The sequence below is a fragment of the Pipistrellus kuhlii genome, unplaced genomic scaffold, assembly GCF_014108245.1.
Source record: "Pipistrellus kuhlii isolate mPipKuh1 unplaced genomic scaffold, mPipKuh1.p scaffold_m20_p_7, whole genome shotgun sequence".
Lineage (NCBI taxonomy): Eukaryota > Metazoa > Chordata > Mammalia > Chiroptera > Vespertilionidae > Pipistrellus > Pipistrellus kuhlii.
In genome coordinates this window covers 36,494,428-36,502,982 of record NW_023425573.1, presented here as the reverse complement: position 1 = coordinate 36,502,982, position 8,555 = coordinate 36,494,428, and the positions used below count along the sequence as shown (strand labels likewise).

Sequence of the window (8,555 nt, the reverse complement as noted above, 5' to 3'; positions counted from 1 at the left end):
TTGTAAAACTGTCAGATAACTAGGTGGTTTGCGAGCACACAGAAAAGGAGGATAATGTGCTTCCTTTCCTTCCTTCTGCTCAATACTTGGCCTTTTAGTTTGCACTAAAGCTCCTTCAGAAACTCATTTATGTATTTCTTGCAATTAAGAAACACTGCTTCTAAAAGGAACTCCAGAGTGAACTTTAATTAGGCCTTGCTTTCTGGGAATATGCCCTGCTAGCCACTCCCTTTCATTTATTCTTCATTCTTCCAGAGGAATTTAAGCTAGGGATCACCTTTATGACCACTTGAGCAAGTTTTCTTTCTCTTTAGAAGAAGATACTGCCCAAGCAGTCATTGCTGGGTTGGAGAGGTGTCTCAACTTTGAATCTGTATGCCTGCCACCATGACAAGGGCCAAGGTATCCCTTTCCCTTTTTTACAAATATCACTAGCTAAGACTTTGACTGTAAGCAGCAAACATCTCATGCTTATTTTGAAAGCATTCACAAAGGATACCTAAATATTAGAAAACATGGTCTCATATTTTATAATCCAGTGGAGAGATGAAAGAAATATAAAACATGTTTTTAAAAAGTCAAAAAGAACATTTTTATAACAGTTCAAAATGAAATAGTTTTGTCTATTTTCCAATGAATTGCACCAAAAATAATTGTATTCATATTCAGAGCAGGAAGAGTTTATATTAAAATATAAAGGGTTACATGATAAAGATGGATCTTAAGAGCAGATTTGAGAAGAAAGGAGGTAGAAAGGAGGCTCATTCCAGGGAGGAAGAACATGAGTGGGAGACAAAATGTGGGAGGGACTAGGAATCAACTATTTTGGCCACTGCTTCTAGCACGCAGTAGGACTTAGTAAATATTGGCTGAAGGATTGAAGGGAGTGATAGAATGGCTCAGGAGAACCTTCTTAGAAATGAGACCAAAATGATTGGATTTGACTCCAATTGTGCAGACTTTTCTACTCAAGCTATGGAGTGTGGGCTTTATCTTTTGAGAGGGGTTTTGGGTTTTTTGTTGTTGTTGTTTTGGTGGAAGGGAATAGTGGTATTAGGGCTTTATCTTTCTTTTTCCTGATCCCAAATATATTGGTCTTCACTTATCTGCCATCCAAGGCTACCACAGACTCAAGTGACCTCACCTAAAAACAAGTGTTCCTTCTGTTTATTTGGAATGAGGACAATACACATTTTACCAATAACCAAGTTCCCATAATTTTCATATTTAATAGTGTATCAGGGCTCTTAATTGCTATCACTAGAAACCAACTCCAAAAGATAAAGCAGAAAATAATGTAGTAAGTCACTCACAGAATCATGGGGAAGACTGGAAAACCACACTCAGAAAACAGGTAGGAAAACTGTGCATCCACAGCCAGGACAAGAACCAAAATGGCACTTAGGATCAGCCAAACACACTTCTGCCACAGTCATTAAACACTGGTTGCCTCCCCTTCCCCAGCCATCACGAGCACTTGTACTAGGATGATTTGTGCACCATGCCTGCTTCTTTGCACCCTGACCCTAGAATGCCAAATTTCAGGCGGGAGTGCCTGATGGGCTGAGCCCCAGGGGTACTGAGAGAAAAGGTATTCAGCATTTTCAGCATCACAGTGGGGGTGGGCTCTGCTTCTCACCTTGCCTCCTAAAATGGGGAATTCCTCCAACACAGGGATGGGATTCAGATTTGGGAAGCCAAAAAATAAAAATGTTCCCTCTATGATTATAATTGTACACATATTGAGCATTAGTTGGGTATAAGACAAAATTTAATATGCATTGAATTGAAAATTGCACTCGTTTATTTCAACTTCATTTAATCTCTTTATTGGGAGATCCTGCTCATTGCTCCCTAACTTCAGGAGAGAACCCAACACCTAACAGCATTCTGTGGATGATGAGGATCTCACAGAACTGGGTGGAAATGCACTGAATCAGGGCGAGGGTATACACGGGGGAAGTGATTCTCACAGGAAAACAAATTTCAGCCAAAATCTCCTTAATACTGACAGGTCCCATGTCATTAGAACCTACATTAACAACGAATGCAAAGCAATCAGGAACACATATTTAGCAACTGCTTCAAAACACTCGAAAGTTTTTCCCTGTTGGTAAACCTCATAGGCTTCCTTATGAAGCTAGCAAACAGTGTTTATCATATGGAAAGAGCACAGATGGTCTTATTGCTTTTACTTCAGAACATGTATCAAAGCCCATAATGGATTTTTAAATCTTAAAAATATATAAAACATCAAGTATATTTTCCTTCTTGAAGTCTAGTCTCACAAATTTGGAAGAAATTGATATGGCTCCTACCACTTTATATAGATTGCTAACCTTTATAAAGAACTGTTGCCTGGATATATCAATGAATAACAATTATATCTCAACAACAATGTGTGTATAAATGAAATAACATTGGTAAAAATATCTGGAATTCTTTTTGTTTTAATCCTCACCCCAGGATATGCTTATTGATTTTAGCGGGAAAGAGAGAGAAACATCGCTGTGGGAGAGAACATCAATTGGTTGCCTTCTGAGCCCCAACTGTGGGTTGAACCCACTACCTTTTGGTGCACCTGGCGAAATTCCAACCAACCGAGTCACACTGGCCAAGGCAATATTTGGAATTCTTAAAAATAAAATGTGCTGAGTAAATTGAAAGCAAGAGTATTAAAGAATAGCTTCCCAACTATTGTACATGATGGACAGTAAAGAATATCATGAATCTGATAAGTAACATTTTTTTGGACTAAAGGAGTCAGGCTACTATATACCCTTTTAAATTTTTCCCAAATACAATAGAAGATGACTTCTGCTGTCTAAACCCCATGTTTTTCCTCGGGCTGTGGGTGAAGGCCTGGTTCGTGGACTGCATCTTGCTTTCATACCACTGAGGTAAACTATTAAAAAGTGTTAAAATCCTTACTAATAAAATCAACCCCCGACATCCTTGTCACCACTGCTCTCTCTGCTGCGTGAATCCCCAATTCCTGCTACTTGTGACCTTTGTCCCATTTTCCTGAGGCCTCACTCTTAATCTAACTTTTAGCTACTAACTCTTGCTGTTTTTATCACTTTTGTGTGTTTTGGTTTTCCTTCTGAAAAGCCTTCAATACACAGAAGAGGTCATTTGGAGTAAAAGGCACCTGACATTACACCACCCTTGCTGCATTTTCCTAGGGCACAGCTCACCGACATTACCTGGGTGCCAGCCTCGTTTAATCAGCTCCCGCATGAAGGAGAACTGAAAACGGTCTGTCTGGAACAATGTTTCCAAAGCACTGTTCTTCTGTGGAAAGAGGGATTCCAGAGATTGGGAGCCCAGAGGAAAGCCCCCAGGTTTTAACAGACCAGAAACTTCTGGGCAATTCTAAGATAATGAACCCTCTGCCCATATGACAAGGCAAATGAGAAGCCCTATGGACCTGTTTGTTCACTCAATTGTCTACACTACTCAAGATGTGGTCATCTGCACATGTGGTACAGGTCAAGGACAGGTAAGAAGAAAAGTGGAGAGCAGACATTGAGAAAATTTTATAGCGATTTGATATTCTGCTGAATCTAATAATGAAAAATTGATATTTGTATTTTGTATTTCTTTTTCCCTAATGATTCATTTTTATTGTATTTTACAAAAGCATGGATCTACTAAGGATTGGAAATTTTTAAATGGTCCTTCACCACTTACAGTTTGATAAGAACTGGTTGAAAAGAACCAGAAGAAACTGAATTGCTTGCAGTGAGACTTGAGAGTGCTATGATACATAATTCCTAATGATTTTTAGTTTAAATAGATCGTAATAAACAGGTATGCATGTGTGTGAGAAATGCATTGCCATTATTTGTGTATTAATTCCCTAGCAATACTAAAAACATGGAACACGCTTCGGTCAAACAAATGCGGTAGAGAGAGGTGAATTCTTTTCCAAGTCTAAGGAAGATCTAATGATAATAACAACGAATGTCATTTGGACTCTGCCATTAAAATGACATAAATATCTGCCCTTTCAAGCTAGAAGTTGAGAATGTAACTTGTTTATTTGGCATGGACTGTTTCTTCACCATGGCTCCAAGAAAGCCGTGCTAATCCCCTGTGGTCTCTGCTGGCTCTGGAATACTATCTTGGCTCACACTGAAGCACAAAAGGACATCTCAAATCTTGCTCCACTTTTCCCCCCTCCCAACACCTGTTACCAAGTTGCTTTCTTGGCAGGAGAAAGGTGGGGTGGTCAATGTAGAGGACAAATAAAGTTACTGTCATCACCACAGCTGAATAAGAAGTAGGAAGAGATGAGCACCATTTTCTAAAGAATGTCTCAGTCATGACCTTGTAATAATCTACATTGAAAGGTTATATCCTGTGATTTGCAAACTTTCTCTGTCTCTTTTTTTGTCAATTTTTCTGTTAAGCTAAGAGCAGTCCTCACTGTCTCTAGGTTTGATTAGAGAAATCAGACCTATCCCAAGCCCAAGAGTAATGAGCTTACAAAGAGCAGTTACACAATTAGACCACTTCAGAGATATTTCTAGCATTGGGATACATTTGTCATCTTAAACTTGTTTAAGAGAAAGTGGTTCCTGATCAACTCTTAGGCTAGTGCAAAAAATTCCATCCCAGAAATGTGTTCAGAATTATGAGAACTTAACTTTTTTTTCTCGGACTCGGCCAGATTTAGTAATCCTAGTGGATATTATATCAAATTATATTTTATAGTAATTCAAGGTAACTCCCTAGATGGTGTGACTTGAGGAGAGGAACAGAAAGATGAGCTATTGGAAAAATACATTTCTTCATCAGTTTACCCTAATACATAATGTTCTCCAATTAAAATATTCCCTTTGCTTTAGTTCTCTCAGGCTGCCACAACAAAATACCATAGATATGATGGTTTAAAGAACAGAATTTTCTCATGTTTCTGGAGATTGGGAAGTCCAAGATCGAGGTGCCAACAAAGTGATTTCATTCTGAGGCTTTGTCTCTTGGCTTGTAGGTGGCAGGCATCTAACTGTGTGCTCACATGCACAGGGTGGAGAGAACTCTCTAATATCTCTTCTTATAAGGGCACTAATCTCATCATGAAGATCCTACTCTCATTACCTCCTTTAACCCTAATTATCTCCAAATGCCATTACTTTGAGACTTAGAACTTTACATATGGATTTGGGGGAGGAGGAGAGATGCAAACACTTAGTTCATAACACCTTTGAATTAAGATATCATATGCAGTCACTGACTACCCAGCTCCCACTGCCTGGCTCCCTGTGCTAGCCTCCAATACTTGGAGTTCTTACAACATTACAGACTGACAACAAGGAACAGTCTGAACTTGATGGAGATTTGGATGATGTTGAAGAAGTACAAGAAGATAAAAAAAATGGTGAAGAAACAAAAATCAAAGCACACAGATGATGCAAAAGTCTTAGATTCTTGCAGCCTTCCAAGAACGACTTGATGGTCTGGTAGAAACACCAACAGGATCCACTGAAATGCTATCAGAAATCTTAAAATTAAATGTGCACAGATAGAAGCCAACTCCTATAAGGAAGTTCATGATCTTAAAAGAAAGTATGCTGTTCTCTATCAGCTTTTATTTGATAAGCAATTCAAGATCATTAATGCAATTTATGAACCTACAGAAAAATGTGAATGGAAACCAGATGAGGAAGATGTAATTTCAGAGGCGCTGAAAGAAAAGACCAAAATTGAAGATGAGAAAAGGGATGAGGATAAAAAAGACCCCAGGGAATTCCTGAATTTCAGTTGACTGATTTTTTAAGAATGGTGACTTACTCAGTAATATGTTTCAGGAACATGATGAACCAATTCTGAAGCATTTGAAAGATATTAAAGTGAAGTTCTCAGATGCTGGCCAGCTTATGAGTTTTGTTTTAGAATTTCACTTTGAACCCAACGAGTATTTCACAAATGAAGTGCTGACATATAGGACCTGAGAGTGGGGATCTGGATGATGATGCTAAAGCTATCCTTGCTGCAGACTTTGAAACTGGTCACTTTTACATGATATAATCACAAGATCAATATTATACTCTATTGGAGCAGCAACTGAAGAAGATGATTATGATGAAGAAGGTGAAGAAGTAGATAAGGAAGAGGAAGAAGATAAGGAAAATGATCCAGACTATGACTCAAAGAATGATCAAAACCCAGCAGAATGCAAAAGGCAGTGAAGCAAGAAGATCTTGTCTTCTGCTTCCCTGGAAAGGATGAATTTTCATCATTTGACAAGCCCATTCCAAGATTTTTGTTGTTTGCTTGCTTGTTTTTGTTTTTACAGCCTAATGTGAAATGAAAGAGATATAATATCCATAGTATCTTTTCAAATAAAACATTTAAATCTTGATACCTATTTTTATATAATTTGAGGTGGGGTTTTTTCTGTATTTGTTTTTCAGCTATCATCACAGCATGTGGAGTGAAGAAATAATATGTAACTGGCAGAAAAGTATTCAATACCTAGGCTCTGAAGCAAGAAAAGAGAAGAAAAAAGAACAAGAAGAAAAGTTGTTATTTAAGAATTACTATTTAAAAATTACTATTTTAAAACTGGCCTTGTAAAATATTATTAATCCATTGCTTACTCTATAGTAATGTGTTAATTGAACACACTAGGTGCAGGTATTGTGCTTAGTATTATAGGGATAAACCTGCAAGTAATACCCCACAATAATGGACTTTACAGATGATGAGAAAATCAGACCTTCCACAAATAAGATTCATGTGCTGTTAGGGTGTTGTGCCAGAAGCAAGTTCAGGTGGAGCAGAGCACCATAAGAAGGAAAATCTACACAGGGACTCAGAAAGTGCTCGCCGGGGAGACCACACTTCATGTGACTCTATATGAGAAAGGCATCCATCAGAGTGGTGGGGATGGGAGAGAAAGGTAGGGCATGAAAGGTGGACGATGGAGAATGGAATTGTAGAAAGGTAGGGCACTGAGGGCCAGGCACAGAGTCCAAAACTAGAAAGGCAGAAAGTTCCACATGCATGGTAAGTATGAGAGAGATCAGAGTGAATTTTCTATGCTCTGTAAAGGAGTTTTTACTTTGTCCACAATCACTGAAGAATTTTAAAGAGCCACAGAATAATGAAATCAGATTTTCCATTCAGAGATCATTCTTCCACAGGCAAGGTGAAAAGTATATTGGAGGAGTCAGAGACTAGATTAAGAAGTCAAGGTGAGAAATAATGGAGGATGGGAGAGGATGAAATAAGGCAGAAATAGTGGTAGAGCTGTGAGAAGTGACAAGACTAGTGGATAAATCCAAAAGCGTACTGCAGTAGAGTGGTGTCTCAGACACCCAGGTGGCTCGAGGTGACTGGAGGCACCATTTACTGAGGTAAGGAAATCAAGAGAAAAAGCAAATTTGGAGGGAACATGGGAGTTCCATGTTAGCCATTTTCCACTGGAGAGCTGAGAGGCAGTTGGAAATGTGGAGCTCAGAAGAAAGGCTAGGGCCAAACTTAACATGGAGAGTTACCTACATTCTGACCAGGCAGTTGTTACCCAACAAGAAAAGCCATGCCAGAGTGCAGGCTGCCTGAGTGAGGACCCTGGGCAACCCAAATAAACTCTATGTGTATATCTGTCTTCATGGCTACGTGGTGAGTTCCACTAGTAGAAAGGTCAAATCAAGGCAGTCCATAGTTTCATCCCTTGCAGCATTCTGCATATACAAACTGTTCCATATGAGCTATCAGCAGCACCAAGATAACAGGTTCAGGCTCTGACGTGAAGTCTGTGCCAGCTTAAAGTTAGAGGTGAACTGCTACCCAGAAATATTTTAGAAATGAGAATAAGAATAGTTTTGTCTTGTGCATTGTTACTAGGTTTCTTTCACTTAGTACTAAACAACTCGTCCTCAGAATAAAACAATCTGTCTTAATGACTCCAAAAAGAGATTTGAAGCCTTCTGATAAGGACCCGTGATGAAGTGGAGGAAGTGCCTGTAGAATTATTTCCCAAGTGGGTGTGGTCAAGAGTGAGGAGAAGGGGGGCAAAGGGAAGAATCACCCGTGATAGAAAAACAGTGTAACAAACCATGCTCTGAGCTTTCTGCTGTATTAGTAAAATGGCCCTTATTGTTTTGTCTAAGAAAGGTCAATTAATCACCCAAAGTGTAATCTGACAGTAATTAACCATCAGCAGTGACAAAATATCCGTAAGAGCTCAGATCAACAAAGGGTTTTGTTTGGTTGGTGTGTGTTTTGTTTGGTTGGTTGGTTTTTTGTCTGTTTGCCTTCTCTTTCCAGATTGAAAAAGGAGTAATCAACACACCATATTCCTTTTCTGGCTTCATTAGTGATTTTTGGCATCTAGAGAGGGGGAAAAAACAAAAACAAGTGTCGCAGCTCATTTAAGCAGACCTGCAGGTAATTAACACAGTCCTGCTCCTTCTTCCATATCATCTCCTAACAAGGCTCTCAAATGTACCGAGGCAAACCTTGTCCAAAAATAAAGGAGAGCAAAAGATAAGCAGCATGGCCCATCCCTCTGCCTGAACAGGGGCCTAATAAATCCCAGAACCGAT

At 39.1% G+C, this 8,555-nt stretch overlaps 1 pseudogene; it reads left to right on the top strand.

Annotated features, from left to right (window-relative positions):
- Nucleotides 1–3,424: 3,424 nt before the first annotated feature.
- Nucleotides 3,425–6,306, top strand: LOC118709276 (annotated as a pseudogene).
- The last annotated feature ends 2,249 nt before the right edge of the window (nucleotides 6,307–8,555 follow it).